A 14,640-nucleotide genomic window follows, 5' to 3' on the forward strand; every position below is an offset into this window, starting at 1 on the left:
CCAGGGGCTGCTTCCCGGGGAGCCCAATTCAGTCAGCACAAAATGAGTATTTACTTTACAGACAGAGACGAAATAAAAGTAGAGACTTGGCCTTAACTGACGCTGTAGAAGTATCTTTGGCAAAGTTTGCAAAAGCATGTGACCACGTGAACACACTGTGTGGCTCCTGGAAGGGGCCCAGGCAGGTGAGGGCCCGAAGCTCAGACTCCACTAGTTCACGGGAAATCTGCCTCCCGACTAGGATGTGGGCTCCACGAGCGCCGGGACAGGCCCAGCACAGCAGCTGGCACACAGCAGGTGCTCTGTACATCACGGTTTAATGGATGAGGTGCCTAACGGTGGTGACTCTGCTGGGGACAGAGCAGACTTGGTGTACCCACCTCTCTCCTGGGGGGTGCTTGCTGGGCATGCTTTAAATCTCCTTTTTGAGGGCTTCTGCTGGGAGTAACCAAGCTGCCTTCCAAGGGACACAGTTCTTTTCTTTAAATATGCTAGTATCTTCATTCTTATAGACCTGGGAGCCAGGAAATCTCTAGAACCACCTTGCGGTTTGCTGATCTGATCCACTGCGGGCGGACTGCATGGTTTAACTCCAAGATGGCAAGTCTGTCTTCCTTATTTCCAAGTTCTTTGGTGGGGCAGGATGGGAGGGTGGGATGTCTTGGTCCCCACCCAAGGAGCAGTGTATTGTATTGACTAATATACAATGTGGAGCTGCACAGACCAGTTGGAGGCCCCTCAAGTCCCTAGCAGAGTGATTTGGGGCAAGTTACTTAGACTCCCTGAGCCTCAGTTTTCTCATCTGTAAAATGGGGATAATGATGGTAAGCAACTTGCAGATAAGCAGGAAGATTCATTGAGATAATGTGTGCAAACCCTTAGCACGATGTCCGATCTGTAGTTAGAGCTCAGTAAGGGGAGGCTGTGTATGGGAAGTGTAATACTACACCCAAAGACTGTCAACCCCATAGGGCATGGTGTTTCAGTGCTATCTGCAGGCCTGGGCCAGCATGGAGTTGATTCCACAAGTGACATTTTACCGGTCTCCAGGAGCTTGTGAAGCAGTCAGCAAATGCTGTAACATGAACAAGGCACCTTAAATGATGTGCTTTGTTTCCTGTGGCAGCAGCTTCCTGGTGACTCTATTGGGGCACCAGGCCCCTCCTGCCCAAACAGTGTGGGTCCCTGAGGGGAACAGCCTCTCCTGTGGTCAGTCCATCAAGAGGGAATTGCTGGCCTGGGGAATACTGTTTACCATTGACAGCTTTTGATAACACAGAGAGGGTAAACTTAGTGGATGATCTGTACGTGCGGAGAGGCAGAGAAAGAAAGATCAAGGGAGTGAGAGAGAGCATAACAGTGAACTCTCCTGGCAAGATGAACACAATGAGGGTGTAGTCTGTAGGAAACACAAGATTTACAGAGATGAGAAATATGTGTGGAGTACAGAAATGAAAAGAAGGAGAGAGTAAACTGGGGAGACTGTAAAGAAGAAGAAAATGAAGGAGCAAAAGAAAACAGAAGGATAGGAAAATGGCACATGAATCCAGAAGGTTCTGTCCTAAGGACTGCCAAAGGCTGGAAATGGAGTAAATTACAGAATCTATAGGGATACATACCCTTATTTACCATTCCTATTTCTGTGGCAGACATCACTAATCAATCACAGAACTCTTTCAACTGAGCTCAAATATAGCCTCAGAATCCTTCTCAATTGGAGATCCACGTTATCACTACTAATCCACTACAGATGGTGTTTGCATTGAAACCCTCTTCCTGTCTGGGTTGTAAGCTCTTGCCCCACATTTAGGGAGAAGACTTGGACCAGGAGAGCAGACCGAGGCACAGAGGACACAAGAGCTGTAAGGAGAGGGCATTAGGACTGGCACCCTTCTGGTTAAGGGGCAGAATGAATGGGCTCTGCACGGCCCCAGAGGCTGAAGCTCTGTCTGCAACCCTGTTCCACTTATCAGATAGTCCTGCTTCTCTGACAGTAGAGAGATGAAGGGGCCAGACTGAAATCAGAACCTCAGAGTGGAGTCTAGGAAATCCTTGAAGGTGGAGCAGAGGGAGAAAAGGACTTGTTCTAGTCATCTCCAGCGGTGCCTGGAAAAGAGTAGGAGCTCAATAAAAGATTGTTGAAAGAATTGAACAAGGAATGCCCAGGGGTGGTAAATATAGGGGAAAGACATATTCATTCACCACTGGGGGGCATGATGCACCCTTTCTGGAGGGTGCTATGGTTCTCTATATAACCTTAAAAATGTGCAGAACTTTTGACCTAGAAATTGTATTTCTAGGAATTGATCCTAAGGAAATAGCCCATGGAAGTGCACAATAGTTTACTTCCAAGACTGTTCATTTCAGTATTGTTTTTAATATTGCAAAATTGCTGGAAGCAACCTAAATGTCCAACAGCAGGGGATCAGTTAAATGAATGGCAATATAGTTAGGAGATGGAAGACTACACTGATATTTAATATGATGCTGTCTAGGAATATTTAATAACTTGTAACTATATTTATGATATAGGACTAGTGAATAGAGCAGGTTATTAAAAATCAAATACTTATGAAAAAAATTTAAATATATTTGTGCGCACTAAAAAGAACTAGAAGCACATAAGCGAAAATGTTAAAAAATGTTTGTCTGGGGGCTGGTCCCGTGGCTGAGTGGTTAAGTTCGCATGCTCTGCTTTGGTAGCCTGGGATTTCACCAGTTTGGATCCTGGGCGTGAACATGGCACCGCTCTTCAGGCCACGCTGAGGCGGCATCCCACATGCCACAGCCAGAAGGACCTACAGCTAGAATATATAACTATGTACTGGGGGTCTTCGGGGAGAAGAAGAAGAAAAAGAAAGAGATTGGCAACAGATGTCAGCTCAGGTGCCAATCTTTAAAAAAAAATGTATAAAGTTGGAGCATAGGTGGTGATTATTTTTTCCTTTTCCTTCTATATTTAAAAAATTTTCCACAATTAACAAATTACTTTTATAACAGTTCAAATGTTTAAGGGTGATTGATAGAGGCCTACGTACTTGGTCAGTTTACACCGAGACACGCACATATCCACACGGTGTATGTGACTCTTTAGGTATTGGCACTCTTTGGGCTACTTAATAATAATGATATGGAAATAGCTAATATTTAATAAACATGAACACTTAGTATGTAAGTGCCAGGTGCTGTGTTAAGCTCTTCCCATATTTGCCTCTTTTAACTTCCCAGCAATGCTGAAAAGGAGGTTCTGCTGCTCTCTCCATTTCAGACATGAGGAAACTGAGGCACAGGCATGAGTTATCCAAGGCCTGCCCGCTGCCAAGGGGTGGGGACAGGACTCGAAGGCAGGCAGGCTGCCTCTGGACCACCCATTTTCAACCTCCGTGCCACATTGCCTCTGGCAAGAGAATACCTTAGCCATAAATTTTTTGAATTCTAAGATTAAAACAAGGGGTATTAAGAAATTATATGAGCAGTAATTTTGAGAACCCAAAATTAAACTAGAGTCACATTTTTGTGTATATATGTGAGTTCTTGTCAGGACAAAAAAAAAATGAGGGAATTAAAGTGTCTTGAAAAGATTCCTTTTTATAATTAAGCCTTCCCTGCCTGCTTTCTGTTACCCGCACTGACACATTACAGCAATAAACAGTGCTGGAAAACGCTGTGGCTCCTGTGCTGTGTCAGGGCGTGAAGGATGAGAGCTCTCGCACAGAACGCTCCTTGGTTTCATCAGCTGTTCTCTGGGTCCTGCATGCACATCCTTCAAGTTGCCCACTGCACTGGAGAGCCACCTGGACAAATACATTTTTGTCCCTGAATGGCATCTGTAGTTTCAATACCTCCACAGAGAGATTTTGAGGAAATTGGGCCCTGCAGGGTGGACAGAGGGAGGAAGTCTTCTCTGCCGTCGGAACGGATCTCTGGAATGGCGCATCTCCCTTTGAACAAACCAGAGCTGCCATTGAGGGGAGGAAACCCTTTTAGCACCCCGTCTGGGGAGCCTGTTCTGGAAACTGGGGTTTCTTTAAGCAAGCATGAAGAATCAAAAGATATGCTTGAGGGGCTGGTCCAGGGGTTGACCATTGGAACCCCGGGTGCGGACATGGCACCGCTTGACAAGCCATGTTGTGGCAGGCGTCCCACATATAAAGTAGAGGAAGATGGGCACAGATGTTAGCTCAGGGCCAGTCTTCCTCAGCAAAAAGAGGAGGATTGGCAGCAGATGTTAGCTCAGGGCTAATCTTCCTCAAAAAAAAAAAAAAAAAAGATATGCTTGACTCTTACCCCCAGGGCTGTATTTGGGGACTGGGAAAAGTATGGCTGCAGACTTGCCAGGGCGAAGGGTTTGTGGACCCAGAAGGAAGGAAAGAACAGGGCTTCACACCCTGACTTTTGCCCTCACTAGCCACATAACCTTGGACAAGGCATTTCACTTCTCCGAGCCTCAGTTTCTTCATCTATAAAAGGGGAGAAGGTTACGCCTCCTAGGTTCCCTTCCCTTCCCTTTCTTTTCCTTTCCTTCTCCTGTACTCTCCTGTCCCTCCCTCCTTGCTTCTTTCTTTCTTATCCTCCTCCTCTTCCTCCTCCTCCTCCTCTTCCTCCTTCTTCTCCCCATTGGATGGTGATGGTTACGGCTGAAGGCTCTGAAAGGCAACAAAGACAAAATGTGGTAGATTGAAGAAACTCTGTGATGCTCCTCCCACTGAGAGGGCCCATCTGTGTCCGCTCCCCTGAATCCAGCTGGCTCTCTGACAGCCTTGAAGCGATGCTGTGCCAGCCTGTGGGCCCGGGCCTCAGGCAGCTTCCACTGCTCCCCCGGCACTCTCTCCTTGCCAGCCCTGAGCTGTTACCTTAAGACAGCTGCGCCGAGGGAGCACACCTGTTCCCCCCAGGTGACAGTCCCGGCTGAGCCGCCTAGCCTCCCTGCCGAGGTACCAGTCACTTGAGAGAAGCCATCTCGGACCCTTTAGGGGAGCCCCTCCACCAGCTGAAGGCCACGAAGCCACCCCAGCCACCGCTCTGTGGAGTGGATCCCTGCCCAAATTGTTGCTGTTTTAAGCTGTTACATTTTGGGCAATTGGCTACACAGCAGTAAATGACGGGAGCACCAGGGTTCAGGGCGCTCCTGTGCCACTTGCTAACCATCTGTTTGATCCTCACATGCCACTTCTCCAAGCTTCAGTCCCCTCACCTCTAAATGGGCGTAGGAACAGTCCCTGCCTTGTAGGATCTTAGCGAAGATCAAATGAGGTGACTCCAGCAAAGTGCCTGGGGCAGCGCCTAGCACATAGTCAGCCCTCAAAAATGCGAACTGTCTCTGTTACTATTCCTTTCCCAGACTCTGTCAGCAGGATAACGGAAGAAGGGGCAAGAGGAAGAAGCCCTCGGGCCCTGGGCCCTGGGCCCTGGGCAGCCGTCTGTTTTCCCGATGAATAGAACTGTCTTAATCATCCTGACTCCTGCTCTCAGGAGGGCGCTTAAGATTGCAGCCGTCATTTATCTGATGTCCCCTGAAAGAGTTGCCCCACTGAACCATGTAGTTTATAAGGGAAGTAAGAGACTCTTCTCTGTCCTCAGGTCACGTAACGCCCCACCTCCCCTCTCCTGTGACTGGGGCTGTTGGCATAGCTGTCATCGTGTTTATCTTCCTCCTTTGCTCCAGCAACTTCTTTGAGGGGAACAGTCTCCCTGACCTTCTGGCTGCAGGTGGCCACCTGGGATGTTTTTGCCTCGTCTGCAGCCCAGGACCCCACCGCTGCCTACTTCTCACAGCCCGTGGCTCCTGAATCAACTCACGGCTCGCCTCAACTTCCTTTTCCTGCTGACTGTAAGTCTTAGAGACCGAAGGTGTTACATCAGGTGGTTTGCTGTGTGGTTTCAGAGGAGAAGCTGGGACCTGTGACATGCAGGAGTCTGGGACTGAGGTAGAGGCAACAAGCAGAATACTGTAGAATAAATACCATGAGCATTGGGGTCATTCATTCCTTCAACAAATATCCCGCGAGCATCCCCCAAGTGACAGGACCAGGCTGGGCACTGCACTAGAAACGTTTGGGTCTGATGCTCAACTCCTCCTCTCAGAAGTTATCTGACATATACCCAGCAGAATGGCTAGAACAAAAACGAAAGACAATCCCAAGATTCAATGGGGCAGGAGAGCAACTGGAACTCTCCTGTGCTGCTGCGGGGAGTGGAAATGGGTCCGACCACTTTGGAAAGCAAACTCTACTGAAGCTGGATGTTTCACTCCGAAGTACGTACCGACGGAAATGCGTACACGTGTGCACCAGAAGACGTGCTCAAGAATGTTCAGAGCCGCACCGTCTGTAAGAGCCAGCAGCTGACAACAACCCATAAGTTCATCCACCGCGGGATGGATGTCTGTACCATGGAGTATCACGCCGCAGTGAGAATGAACACACTGGTGCTACATGCCACCATCTGGGAGAATCTCACTGACACAATGTCACAGCAATAGAGTTATAGACAGAATAGTGAATACTGCATGATTCCATTTACGTGCATTTTAGAACAGGCGAAATTAGTTTACGGTGTAAGTCAGGGCTCCTGGGGGCTGGTCATGATGTTCTGTTTCTTGATGGAGATGCTGGCTCCATGGATGTGTTCACTTGGTGAAACCCATCCATCGCGTATTTATTTTTCTAATGTATACTTTAATAAAACGTTAGAAAAATGCTACCAATCTTGATTAAATAGTTTTGCCTCTTTAAGCTTGGTTTCCTTGTCTATAAAATATGGATAACGTAGCCTTCGTCTTGGGCTGTTGTTACACTCAGATTTAACGAGTGAACTACCTAAGACGTGTTAGGGGCTTCATAAATGATGGCTATTATTATTGTTGTTCTTCTTGTTACTAATAATGTCTTTTTCTTAGATTTCTCTGAATGCTTAATTTTTTAAAAAAAAGTCTAGGGAAAACGTCTTTATCCTTCAGGTGAGAAAGAAACTTAAAAACAGCCCTGAAAAAGGTCTTTCTGTGGGTCAGAGTTATTTTGTGATGGGTGTCAAGTCATCGCAGAGAAAGAAAAATAGCTCCTTCTTTTTAAAATGCTCTTTTTCTGTCTATGATCCCCAAATGCCCTTTCCTAAATGCTTTCTGAGGGTGAAACTTTGGGGAGAGAAGGTCGCACCACCTGGAAGAAATTTCCCCCATCCTTTCTCCACGCTTTTAGAGATCGTGACTGAGAACAGATTTTTCAATTCCTCAGGAGCCAAAAACATGTTGTGATGAAGTTTATGCCTCTTGGCCCGAACTGTCCCTCCCCTTCTCGGGGCCGAGTGTCATGAGAGGGCTTCGCGGTGCGCGCCATGCCCTACCACGGTCTAAACGCGATCTTCAGCCCCTGGAGGAAAGCCCCATGCTTCAGTGCTGGGAGCAAGTCTAAAGCGTTTACGCTCTGGATATTACGTTTCATCAACTTACAAAGTGTAATCCTGGAATTAGCCGTCGGCGGCTGAAAAACAGACACAGCTGGTCACAGCTGGGAGAAGAGAGAGGCCACGGAAGGAGGCCCGAGCTGCCGATCACTGGGAGACCCAAAGACCCATCAAGGCAGGACCACAGTCCTCACCTGGAAGGGATGGCACTGGTCCAGGCATGCTGGTCCAGGTTGGCTGGAGGTGGGGAAGCATCTGCAGGGCCCGGGATAGAGATGCCCAAGCGTCCAGCTGATACACTTTGGCAGATGTGACTCCAACGTCCAGGCAAGTCTAATGTGATTTAGTCACAGAGTGAGAGAGAGTGGCTGCTCCTCTGCCCTCAGGGAACACTGGCTATTTCACTTCTCCTTAGAGGGACGCGACTCAGGAGGCCTCACCTCTACGGCCTCAAGAAATTACTGTGCCAGCTCCAGGCCCTCCCTCCCGACACAAGAGGGGGACAGGTTAGCACGGAAAGTACCTAGCTGTGTTTGTGAGGGAGCAGAGAAACCCGGATTTTTCTATTTTGTGGGTGGTACGGCGTTTCTGGAGGGCAATTTCATAGTGTGAATTAAGTCTTGAAAAAGGGTGGGCCTTCTGACCTTAGGAACTTATCCTCAGGAGTTTTGACTAAAATGCAAAGATGTTTAGTGACATTTCAGTTCACTAAGTGTTTGGTAAGTGCCTGTAAGTGACTGAGGCTTAATAAGCACCCGGCACCCTGCTAAGACTTCACAGGCATTTTCTCATAGACGGCTCAGGGCAACCCCCTGAGGTGCCACTGTCCCTGTCCTCATTTTATAGACAGGAAGCGGAGGTTAACTACCTGCCCAAAGTCACAGAGCTAATTGGAGGTGGACCTGGCTTCGAACCCCATGCGTCTGATTCAAGAGCATGAATTTGTAAGCATGCTGTTGGCGAGCCAGGCTCAGTGCCAGGGGTGGGGGTGGGCAGCGCAGCCTCCATCGGTTGCACGGGGCTCTCGGAATCCGGGTGAAGCTGACTCTGAGCATCATCTGTACACGGTCACTGTTACCGAAGGGGAGGTGCGGGGTACCACGGAGCACGGGCCTCGGACATTCCCACAAACGCGGATCCTCAGCCCGGCCGGCATGAAAGTGACCCAAATGTCTGACAATTAGGATGTGGCTCGGTGACATCGTGTCCGCACTTTGGAATACTGAGCAGATTTACAATGAATGTCACAGGGTTGTGTTTATTGACGTGGCAAGATGTTCCTGTCACATTATTAAAGGGAAAAGGGTGATTATGGTAAAAGAAAAAAATCTGTGTGTGTGTGTGCGTGCATGTGTGCTTGTGTGTCGGCATGGAAACAACACAGTACTAGTTGTTTTCTCTGGGTTTGGGGATTATTTATAGATAGTTTTGTTTTTTTCTTTCCATCTCTCTGACCTTTCTGACTTGGGGGGTAATTAGCATGTATTACATGTGTAATTGGAATAATAAGCTATTTCCATTTGAGGGAAAAAGCGGCTGCTTCCTCTTCAGACACACAGATGGCTTGGTGGTACGAACGTGCCTCGCTCCCTGTTTCTTACAAAAGGAAAGGGGTCACCCGCAGATGACGAGGGCTGGTCCTTGCACCTGTAGAACAGGGGTCCTCAAAGTGTGGCCCACGGATCTTCTGCGTCCGTGTCAGCCAGGGCTGCTTGTTAAAGTCTAGCTTGCTGGGCTCCGCCCTGATGTTCATGATTGCACATTTATTGAGCACTCACTGTGCGCTGGGCACTGTGCTGGGTGCCCTACGCTCACCCACTGTACCCTCACAGACCCCAGGGTACCTACGTGATTGTGCCCACTTCCCTGATAGGAAAGCTGAGGCACAGAGAGGTTCACAGTGTGCTCCAAGTTATGGAGCTGCCGGGTGGCAGAGGGAACTCCAGCCCCGGGACGTGCCTCCACACCGGAAGCTGCAGTCGCTGCCCTCAGAGTGGGTCCCGGGAATCTGGGTTTTCACCAGCCCCCCGGGGATCCACGTGCACAATAAAGTGAAGCACTGCTCCTTTAGAGAATTTTTTCCTCAGAACCTCTGGCGTTGTTTTGGATTAAGAAACAGCTGATACAAAGGACTTGTTTCCTTGAAGTGTTTAGAATAAAAATGTCGATGGGAGACGCTTGGCTGTAGACAAGGCATCAAAGGTAAGAAGTAGACGCTTTGACAACCCTCTAGCCTAGTTGTCGGCCCCCCTTCCTCCCTTCTTCCCAACACGTTCTTCAGTATCCCACTTGTCACCAACTTGAGAGGTTGGGCTCTTCCTGAAGTTGGGAGCTGGGGGTGCTGTGTATGGGGCATCCAGAGGCCCACCTGAAGGGCCCCATGCCGGGGACTCTGAAACAACCTTGCAAACTCCGTTTGGAAGCCAGGGATGGTGGAGGAGCAGAGGCCAACGTCACCCCAGGACACCCGGACTCTGGTTCCTGAGTCCCACTCCTATAGACAGACCTGGAGCTCTACGCTAGGTTGTCCTGATGGGTTGAGGCGCCCGCTGCTCAAACGGTGATTGCAACACGCGGCGTGGTCGCTGTGTTCAAGCATCGGCTTGGAGGTGCCCTAGGCCAGGTGGTGCAATTCCCTGGGCCCTGTTCACATCATATGAATGACTCATCCATTACAACATGGATGGTGAAGCGCCAAAGACCTGCCCAAGCTCCTCCATCTTGGAATCAAGGCGAAGGTCCTGGTGGCTAAGTTGGGCCCCGAAGGAGCCCATCAGACAGCCTTGAGCAGTGGAAACGACGGCCCTTGAACACCAGCCTTCCCAACCCAAGGTGGGGAACCACAACAGCGACCCTTCCGGTTGCCACCTTCGTCTGGTGCCTGCTATGGAAGCTGCAGTGCTGGACACAAGGTTGGGGTGACTGTGGGTGGTCAGCAAGGAAAGAACGGGGAGACTTGGTCCCTGTGTCAGGGCTGGGGCGAAGGTGTGCGATGGCAGGTCACGACTTCATGAAAGAACACGCCTACCGGCACATTCACGAACAGTGTCACCTCTGATGCTCCTGGGAGCCCTCTGAGGTCATTTAGTCAGTCAGGTTTTATTAAAACCTGGTGATAAAGTGAGTCAGATTTTATTACTCTCATTTTGCAGATTAGGAAACTGAGGCTCAGAGCCCTGTTTGAGACCACTTAGCTAGGAGGGGACAGTGGCCGTGGGACATTGGAACTAGAGTTTTCCTCCCTTCTGAGTCAGTGAATAATGCCAGAGAACAAACATCCCTGGGCTGGATTAGGAGAGGGCAGCGAGTGGCTTTTCTATCCCAGAGGTATAAGTTCCCCGTTTCCCCGAGGGTGTCCCCACTTACAGCTCCTCTCAGCTGCGCTGAGGACTGCCCCCAGCCGGGAGTTCTTTATGTCCATCCTCCACCTCAAGGCCTGATTTGATGGCTCCAATTTACACAGGGAGTGAAGAAATTAAGAAGAAAAGAAAACACTCCCGAATGTGAAAGAAACCACAGGCTTTCTCCAGAACTAAAGGCTTTCACAGGAGTGCAGAACAAATCTGATCATTCTTGGCAGCTTTTGAACAAATTAGAGTATGGGAAGAATGGATGAAAGAGTGACAGGTGTGTCAGAGAGGGATGAAGTCCGGGGGCTCCCCGGCTGGGTGCGGGCTCCCTGCCGCGTCTGTGAGTCGAGTGATGACAACAACAGAGACTCAGCAGGAAAACAGAGCCATTTCCCTTGCAATCTCAGCTTGAACCACACCTCCCCAGGGAAGTCTCCCAGACCAGGCTGGCCCCTCCCTTTATGTGATCTGTGAGTCGCCTGCACTTGACCTTTGCAACCTGGATTACACTTGTAATTCTTTGTTTAGTATGTGTCCCCCATTTGACTGTCAACTCCATAAGGCCAGAGGCTGGGTCTGCCCTTGTTCACCACCTGTATCACTTGGGAGCCTTTTGGTTGCAAGGAACAGGAGACCCAACCCAAGCTGAATAAAGCAAAAAGGGACTTTTTCTCTGCCCAAGCTTGGAGTTGGCTTTGGGCAAACCCGGATTCAGGGGTTCTGAATGTTATCCAGATTTGATCTCTCTGCCACTCTTGGTTCCATTTCATTTTCCTCCTTGTGTTGGCTTTCTTTTCAGGCTCCTCATGATGCCAAGATGGCTGCCACCACTCTTGCCTCAGATGCTTTCAGGAAGGAGTAAGCCCCTCTTCCTGGTAACTAAGACAAAATTCTCAAGGTTAACTTGGATTGGCTTGGCTTGGCTGATGTGCCCATCCCTGAACCAATCACTGTAGCCCAGAAAGCATAGTGCTCTCTGATTGGCCAGTGTAGCACACATGGACCATGGTCTACCCAAAAGCCATTCCCCCTTTTTCTTTGCTAACAAGAATGCATCAGGTATCAGGCAGGTGGACAAGATGCTCAGGGAAGGTGACCCCTCCTCAATCCACAAAACCATTCATGGTAATTCTGTCCTCTTTTGGCAGTGATTGGTTTAAAAGTGTGCCCTGGCCCACCTCTGGCAAATGGAACACAATGCAAAGTGTGCTGGAGGCTTCTGGGAGAAATTTTCCTCCCTGACAAGTCAAATCTGTAGAAGAGACTAGCTCTCTTCCTGTCCCTTCTTGCCTTAGGGTATTGTGAGAAGATGAAATGTTTGGAGCTGCGGCAACCATGAGGTGAGATATTGCTGATGTATGGGGGATGGCAGAGCGGAAGAATGTCTGCCCCTGGCCTCTGTGTTGTATCACGTCTACTGGCTGCACCTGTGACTTATTTTGAAGGCCTGTCTCCAGGCTACTGGAGCCACTTTGCTGCATGTGCGGAATGCCAGAGGGCCTGGAATTTACATTCCTCCTGGGGCAGCCCTTACCAATGACCGTCCGATGCAGAAGTGTGAACACTTAGCTCCTTTGCTTTGATTGAGACAAATTTTGAGGCATACTTTCCACGCCAGAGCTCCCTGCAGCAGCAGGCCAAGGCTCGGACTGGCTTGAAATCAACCTTTGCTTGGCGTCTTCTCCTTTTCTGTCCTGCTCCCCGCTCCTTCCCTAAGATGCCCCTGGGAGCACTTCCCTAATCAATCGCTTGCACACAAATCGTTAGCTCCTTCTGGGGGACCTGTCGCATCACCAGGGCTCACACATCACAGCTGCTCTGTAAATATTTGCTGCCTGAATGAATGAATACATGAATGGATGAACAAGCTGGGGAAATCACAGGCAGGTGGAATCAGAACAGGTTATTATACTAATTACAGGCTGTCTCCTCTTTTTTTTCCCTTTGCCTCTGTGAAACAGGTTGGCCCCTTGGGGAATTGTCCCAGAGCTTTCGAAGCGGGCAGGGTGTCTTCTCGCCAGGCTCATATGCTGCCTAATGGGGCAGGCCATTAGAAAGTGAGGTCATCTCCCCAGGGAAAAAGGAGAGGCCTTATCACTCAGGACGAGGGGCCCTCTGGTGGGCACAGAACCTGCCTGAACATCTGTGGTGCGTGTCCTTACTAGAGCGGCTGGAGGGAATGACCATTCTGGAATGAAGCGACTAAACCTTTGACCTGGACTCCAGTTTAATTCACTCTTCCCCTCCATTAGCTAGTGTAAGGGGTGGGGGAGGCAGAAGGGGCGGGATAACATATTTTATTTTTATGGCATTTTTATTCCAAATGACGTGCTGGGTCAACCCCACTCTCCTTTTATGAATTATACATTAGAGGAATCCTTTTGTTTTTATAATAGCTTTAGTTGAGTTCATCTCCTAGAAAGATTTTTTTTTTAAATCAGGAATTTCAATTAAAAAGTTTGCCTCTTGCCATATCAGTTGACATGGTTTTAATTGGGTCTTCCCATAAATGAGTCTCTTTTGGTGGAATTTTGAAGCTTCCTAGGGCCTTAGAAATCATCCAGCCTCATCCCTTGATTTTATACATGGGAAGACTAGGAACCCAGAGATGGGCAATGACATGCCCAGGTTCACACAGCTAGTGAGTATCAACAGCTATTAAAAGACAGAGACGACAATATCTTTTGCTCTTTTTATTTCAAGTCTTAATTTCAGTGTTCTTTTCCTTTTTTGTTCACTTTTTTTAATGATTTTATAACCTCATGTAATTTTGGGTGTACATTGTTATTTATCAATTTCTGAATACACTTCATTGTGTTCACCCCTGGTGGTCTAATTTTTGTCTGTCACCATACATATGTGCCCCTTTACCCCTTTTGCCCACCCCCAACCCCCTTCCCGTCTGGTAACCACTAATCTGTTCTCTTTATCCCTGTATTTGTTATCTTCCACGTATGAGTGAAATCATGCAGTATTTGTCTTTCTCCGTCTGGCTTGTTTTGCTTAACGTCATACCCTCAAGTTCCACCCATGTTGTTGCAAATGGGAAGATTCTGTCTTTTTTATGGCTGAGTAGTATTCCATTGTATGTATATACCACATCTTCTTTATCTGTTCATCTGTAGATGGGCACTTGGGTTGCCGTCGCATCTTGGCTATTGTGAATAATGCTGCAATGAACATAGGGGTGCATGAATCTCTTTGGATCATTGATTTCACCAGTGTTCTTTTCTGCAAGGAAGCCTAGAGAGGTAATATAGTTGCTGTGGCTGCACAGCAAATTGCTTCAAAATCTAGTGGCATAAAATACCCACTTATTATGCTCATGGATTCTGTGGATTGGGAATTTGAGAGAGCACAAAGAAGATAGCTTCTTTCTGCTCCACGGTGTCTGGGGACTCAGTCTTGAGGCTGAGTTCATCGGAAGCCTCGTTCACTCACACGAGCAGAGGTTCATGCTGTCTGTCTGCCGAGAACTTAGCTGGAGTTGTTGGCTGGAACATCCATGTATGATCTCTCCCTGTGGTTTGGACTTCCTCACAACGTGGTGGGCTGGGTTCCAAAGCGGAGAGTCAAGAGAGGGAGATAGAGAGAGAGAGAGGGAAGGAAGCAGAGAAAGAAAGAGGGAAGAGGGATTGGTGGAAATTGTGTTGCCTCTTATGGACCCAAAAGTCACTCAGTATCACTTCTACAACATTCTCTTGGTCAAAGACGTTACAAAGTCCACCTGGTTTCACGGGGAGGGAACACAGACCCCACATCTCAATGGAGGAGTGTCAGTCACACTGCAAGAGAGCCTGTTGAATGGAGTATCTAGTGGTGCAGCCACCTTTGGAAGCTGCATCCTGCTACAAGAGGGTTGGGTCCAGGACACGTTAAATTTTGCCGA

The sequence above is a fragment of the Equus asinus genome, chromosome 21 (genome assembly GCF_041296235.1).
Source record: "Equus asinus isolate D_3611 breed Donkey chromosome 21, EquAss-T2T_v2, whole genome shotgun sequence".
NCBI lineage: Eukaryota > Metazoa > Chordata > Mammalia > Perissodactyla > Equidae > Equus > Equus asinus.